General features: G+C 50.8%; 1 long non-coding RNA gene across 1 annotated transcript; it reads left to right on the top strand.

Moving 5' to 3' along the window:
* Nucleotides 1-614: 614 nt before the first annotated feature.
* LOC138173080 (uncharacterized) lies at nt 615-5,765 on the top strand. Its single transcript, XR_011171319.1, has 2 exons — nt 615-2,054; nt 4,827-5,765. It is a non-coding gene; the product is annotated as an uncharacterized lncRNA (long non-coding RNA).
* Nucleotides 5,766-6,434: the final 669 nt, after the last annotated feature.

Genomic DNA, 6,434 nt, shown 5'->3' with positions numbered 1-6,434 from the left:
CATTCTGATCGACACAATTACTTTCCTCAGCTCCCAAGGACTCTTGATGAAACATGCTGTCCACCTCCAGAGAGAGAGCTAAAGAACTCTAAAAGTGCAAATTGAAGCATCTCCCTTCTTCCTCTCTCCCTCCTTCCCTCCTTCCATTCTTCCTCTCTTTTCCTTTCTCTTTTTTCTCTTTCTTTCCTTGACAGGGATTTTTTTTTAATGACTATACATATTTATAATGAGTTTTCTTTTTCTTGCCTACTTAATGAATGAGGGAAAGTATGGGGAGAATTTGGAACTGAAAATAAAATAAAATTGAATTTTAAAAAATGTAAGCCATGATTCAGAACCTAAAGCTCTGGCTTTACAAAGACCAGGTTCTAGGAGATTTCCACAGATTTTTTTTTTTTTTTGTGCATGCTGGGTTTGATTTGTGTCTAAATCTCCACATTAAAAAAAGGAAAAGGACATTCAGCTCCTCTGCAAGCACTTGGGCTAACAAGATTTCAGATATAAGACAGATTATAAGCAACTGCAGGAACAAAAACCAGGAAACACAAAGAACCACTCCCAAGCCTACAAACTGTCAAAGTAATTCTCTTCTCCCTGTGATAAGCCCCACATCAGCAAGAGGCCTCTTCAGTGAGTCTGAGTGGAAATCTGGCCCAGCCCATACTTTTTAAAAATTCCTCTGCAACACGCCTGACACTTGATTGTCCAGACTCTGATTAAACACTTCCAGTGAGGTGAGAGGAAACTGCCTGAAGCAGCAGTCCATCCCCCTGCAGAAGAACTCACAGGTGGCAAGTGTTTTCATGGACTGGTTTGTTTTTCATATTTAAGTATTTCTCTTAGTTTTATGAAGCCTCAATCTGCTTCTTCAAGAATTAAAACAACGATCCTGGAATGGCTGGCACCTTCTTAAGTCCCTAACTTCATGGACTGAGACATAGGCCAAGATAGGGGGAACAAACCATGCTGTTGGGAGAGCCAGACTTGATTCCAGGCTCCGGCCTTTGCTGAGTTCCTTCCACAAATCCCCTGATGGCTTCATCAGAAACAAGTCAAACTGGACAAACCTTGTCTCCATTTTTTGCTTTACTGACCTAGGAGTCTGAAGGACATTTTTATTTATGGAACATGATTGACTCTGGATCTACTGTCTCAGGGCCAGGTTTAACCCCCCTCTGGTTTCTCTTCGAGGCCCTCTTCTCCCCATCGGCTCAGGTCCCCATCACCTATATTAGGTGATATGTGAATATATATTCACATCATCCCATCCACTGTGAGTGGCCCAATGAACAGTACTCCAGTAAAATCTAAGCCCTCACCACAGCTTGGTGCAGACCTATAGGGATGGAATCCTGGGCCCTTGCTCCTCAGGGCAGCCCTGCCAGGCAGACCAAGAGTCCAGCTCAGGAGCTGGATTCCTGGATCTTCATGGTTTGGGCTCCTGGGCCAGATCAGAAATTTTACTCCCTCTATCTAGAATGGAAAAAGGACCAGAAGGACAAAGATCCAGGTCTGGTGTCTTGGGGCCAAGGGACCTGGTGTGGGGGAGAAAGGAAGCAGCCCTCAGGGCCTCACTTACCACACGTAGCTGTCTCCTTCCCCTTCAGACAAATACAGCAAAAAGCCTGGGGAGGTGCGAAGACTGATCTTTTGGAAGACACCAGGGCAGCCGGTGGAAACGAGGCCTGCTCCCATGCATGGCCCAATGGTCACACATGCTCCTGCCTTCCAGTCTCCCTGAAGCAGACCTGCAGTGTCTAGTCATGTGCAAACCCTTATTCCACCTCTCCATCAGCAAAGTCAGCCTAAGGTGGAGTGGCTGCCTAGGAAGATGGTGAGCTCCCCGTCAGTGATGGTCTGCAGACAAATGTTGAAGGGATTCTGCTTCAAGCCCAGGCTGGAGCAGGTGCCTGCCTCTGAGACCTCTGAGCTCCAACATTCTGGCTTCCCTTCATATAAGCGCCATTTCTACCTGCCAAGGAGTCCACAGTCTGTGTGGGTCAGCCCACAGGCCTTATACCAGAATCTGGGCCGGCAACAAGGCACTAACATAGGTAAGAGGCCAATGTGAGTGCTGGGATCTGGGGACAAGTCGGGGACAAGGGGCACGGGGCCAGACTCCTCCAGGCCCTGAATATTGCTGAGGGAAGGCTGGACTGAAAAGCATTAACTGCGTGGTCTTGAGCAGGGGCAGAGCCTGGTCAAGACCAGACTGTAAGTCAGGAAGGCAACCAGGGCCTGCACAATGGAGACCAGGGGGAAATATGGAGTGCCTGACACAGGGTCCCCACCCACGCTGACGCTTTCCCAAGGAGTAAGAATAAGGTTTACTGAGTGCTTTAAGATGTGATCTCATTTGGTCCTGATAACAACCTTGAACAGTAGGCTATTATCCCCATTTTACAATTGGGGTAACTGAGGCAGATGTGCCCGGGGTTGCTTAGCTGAGTGACTGAGTGCCTGAGGCTGGATTTGAACTTGGGTCTCCCTGGCTCCGCGCTCTCTCTCCTCTGAGGCTTTTATTCCCCAGGAACAACAACCTTATCTTTCTCAGGCTGGTGAAGGCTGCCCAAGCCGGCTTCTCATGGGAGCCCGTCAAGGTCGCTGCTGTCCCCATCTACAAAGAGTGCCGGACGGGATTCGCACCCACATCCCTGGGCTGTGGCTGGACCCTCTGTCCCTGCCAGGCTGCCTCTCACCCACACACTGCCCTGAGCTTGCCGGCTCCCACCTCTACCTTGGGCAACTTTCCCATGTGGCCACACTGAGGGGAAGGGCAGAAATGTCTGTTTCTTCCTGCTAGGAGAAAGCGCGGGGAGAGAGGGTTTGGGGCAGGGGCCTGGCCTGCTTCTCACTCAGCTCGATGCTTTCTTCCCCACCAAGAACAGGAAATGCAGGTTGGGGATGGCCCCTGGGCTGGCACCGGCTGGGTATGGGCTGGCCAGGGGCAGTTACTTTGGGGGTGAGGCACCCCTGAGGCATCTGTCTCTGCTGAGACTTGACTCCTTTGTTCTGTGAACACCGCTGAGACCAGCCCAGGACCCAGTTAATCTGTGACTTTCATCTCCAACACTTTGTCACTGGGTGGGGGCCCGGTGGGATGGGGGAGGAGGCCCGAGGTGCGGGGCCCAGCCTGGATTCCTTTTATCCTCCTTAGTGCTGCTCTGCTCAGTTCAGTTTGACTTCACAAAACCCCTGTGTCTCGGAGCTAGGAGGGACCTCAGGGGCCATGGAGTTGGCGGTGTCTGCACAAGCCCCTACCCCACCTCCCTGAGCAGCCCTCTTGCCTTTGGGATAAACTGAGAGGGCTCAGAGTCCTCCTTCTATGGAGAGAGGGGCAGGCTGGTGCTGCCCTGGGAAGAAGGGGAGGAGTCCCATGCCAGGCTCTGGGGACAAGAGGGCCCTGGGAGAGGGACAAGCCAGGATCTGGGAGAGCTGGAGAGGGGATGATCCCTCCAGTCTGGGGGAAGAATAAGGGAAGGCTTCAGGGAGTTGGTGGCTCCTGAGCTGGGCATTGAAGTCCAGCCAGAATCTCCACAAGAGAATGGAGAGGTCATTGCAGGTGGCAGGGGGGCCCTGAGGGTGAGCCCAGAAGACGCCTCCCAGGAACAGGAGCCCCTTGGCACCTGGGGGTGGAGAGGCAAAGGGGAGACCTGGCAGCATTGCTTTCGTGAGGAGGGTAAGCCTGCAGAGGCTCCAGGCTGGGTCCCCACCTGATATCTTGACTTTCCCAAGGCTTCTGAGAAGATCTGGGACTGGGAGAATGCCCATCCCCCACAAATCTGCTCCAGGACCCGGGACTCCACTGGGCTTAGGGCATCCCATCCCTGTCTCCTGTGAATGCTGCGTGCCTTTTCTGGGGAAACTCAGGTGACCAGCTTGTTCAGACAGGGAAAAGAAAGAGGGTAAAGACTGACAGAGGCAGGGAGATAGCATGTAGAGCCTGAAAGGCAGGTTCTTGGGGTCCAGAGTTGGCACTTGGCTGGTTGAGCAGAAAGGTCTGGATTTGAGGGGGCCCTAAGAGAAGGCCTGAAGGGCAGGAGACACAGAAGCAGTGAAGAGCCCCCAGAAGACAACTCACATTTCTTTTTTTTTTTCTTTTTGGAGGGCAATTGGGGTTAAGGGACTTGCTCAAGGTCACACAGCTAGTAAGTGGTAAGTGTCTGAGGCTGGATTTAAACTCAGGTCCTCCTGACTCCAGGGCTAGTGCTCTATTCACTGGGCCACCTAGCTACCTGACAACTCACATTTCTTTTTTTTTTTTTTAATATGTCTTTATATCAGGCCTAACCAATACAATATAAATCTATCCAATAACATATTGATCTATCCTATAAATCAAATAAAAGTAACATTATCATTAGAACATGGTGGGGTTAATTAATTATAACCTACATGATTTTTTTTTCCTTTTCTTAACAACTCACATTTCTAAAGATCTTGCCTGCCCTTGGACCCTGTGGACTAAGATGTGGGACCCCATTGGCCTGTGCAGAACATCAGCATGCTTGGGAGGGGGCTCATCTGACTGAAGAGCCAAGCTCAGGAGCCCTGGCACCTTCAGCACTCATATCTCTGGCTCCCGACATGTCAATGTCTCATTTAGAGGACAGGAGCTGTGTCTGTGCCTACTGCCCCCATCCAGCCTCAGCCCCTAGCGGGGCCTCACTCTCAGGCAGAACACCAGACCCTTGAGAGGCTGTTCCAAGGAGCCCTCACTTCTCTCTTCCATCCAGTCTCCCCCAATCCTTGCCCTCCCAATGTCAAGGCCATCGAGTCTGGCTCTGAGTTACCTAAGACTAACCCAGGGACTCTTTCCTTTACAGGGACCTAAAGAACCAAGTCCAGTGGACAGAGAAGGTGGCAGTACCACCCAGCTCAACACATCCTGGGGCAGGGACCCTTTTTTAATACAGCCAACAAACAGTTGTCAGTCACCTGGCCTCTGCTTGAAGACCTCTCCAGTGGGCATACCCCGCTCCAGAAGGGAGTGGTCCAGAGTCACATATCTTATAACTGCCTGAAGCTGCCTCAGGTCTTTGACCCCAGGGCTAGTGGGCTATCCACTGAACCACCCAGTAGATTCTGCGTTCTCCCATCTTGGGGAAGCCCCTGCGAGGCTGTGACTGTGAAGACTGCTGTCATTGAAAAAGAACTCATTCTAGAAACCTTGCATTTCTCATCTGCTGGATGTTATCCCCAGCTTGCTCCTTTATGCATTCTGAGAGGCTAGCAGCCTAATCAGGTGTCTGCAAACCTCTCCTTCCATGATTCTCACTGCTGCATGAAGCCATACAATACGGCTCACAATCTTGCATCCACCTCCTCCAGGAGAGCTTACGAACAAGCCCATATTATGAGCCATTGTTGCCTTTGGCTGGCATCTCTCTCAAGCACTTGCTGGCTGGTGTGGCTTCAAGGTTCTTTTGGTCTCCTTGTTGTGGCCGTGGATTTACACTGGTTAAACTTCCTCGGGAAATGGAAGCGGTCTGTGTCCGTATCCGTGCTTTTATCCATGTCCCATTTTTTGACTATCGACTTGTTCAGATAAATAGGTTGGGTTGGATTTGTTTGTACCAGGTTCTTCCTCTTTCTCCTACTTTGGTATTGATTCTGATCTTTGCTCTAACAATCAATGGTATGATTGTACACAGATAGCTGACTTGGGAATGATTCCCACACGGGTAGCCAGTTTTTCCTGTCTGTAAAAATAAAATAAAACCCTTTTGTGGTGTGCTTTGGCTCTCCCCACGGCCGCACCTCCCAACTCGCTCCCTGAGGAGAGCACTCATGTTGCATTAGCGTGAGGCTTCCGTCTAGCCTGCCAGCCTTTGGCAGCTCCCATTTCTTACTGCTGAACCACATTTTCATAGGCATTTTTCACTGCCCCCCCCTTCCTACCTCTACCTTGCAATCACTGAGTATCGAAGCAGATGTTAGCTGATGCTGGTCCTTCCCTGCTTCCTCATCCTCTGCCACAGGTGATGGACTATGCAGGCCTCATCATGGTGATCTCTGACTCTGGCCCCTTCCTCAAGCTTCCAGAGGGCTCTCTCTGCTAAGAGCCCCATGTTGGGAGTATGATAAAAGTCACTTGGGGCAGCCAGGTAGCACAGTGGATAGAGCACTGACCCTGGAGTCAGGCAGGATCTGAGTTCAAGTTCAGCCTCAGAGGTTTACTGACTTGTGACCCTGGGCAAGTCACTTCACCTCTATTGCCTCAAAAACTCAAACCCTCACTTGTCCAGCTTCTCTATGTGACTCACCATGGGGAAGCTGGGAGCCACCCTTTCACTCATTTCCATTATAATCGAAATCCAAAGAGGCTCCATCAGGCTTTGTGTGAGACCTATGGGGAAGGGTTGTTAGCACAGAGGCTGGTCACAGATGACTTTCTGGAGGAGACATCTGAGCTGGGCTCTAATTGGTCCACC

The sequence above is a fragment of the Petaurus breviceps genome, unplaced genomic scaffold (assembly GCF_028583685.1).
Source record: "Petaurus breviceps papuanus isolate PSGF00001 unplaced genomic scaffold, PetGlider_PUasm1.0 559, whole genome shotgun sequence".
NCBI lineage: Eukaryota > Metazoa > Chordata > Mammalia > Diprotodontia > Petauridae > Petaurus > Petaurus breviceps.
The sequence above is the reverse complement of the archived record's forward strand: the minus strand, read 5'-3'. Positions and strand labels throughout refer to the sequence as shown.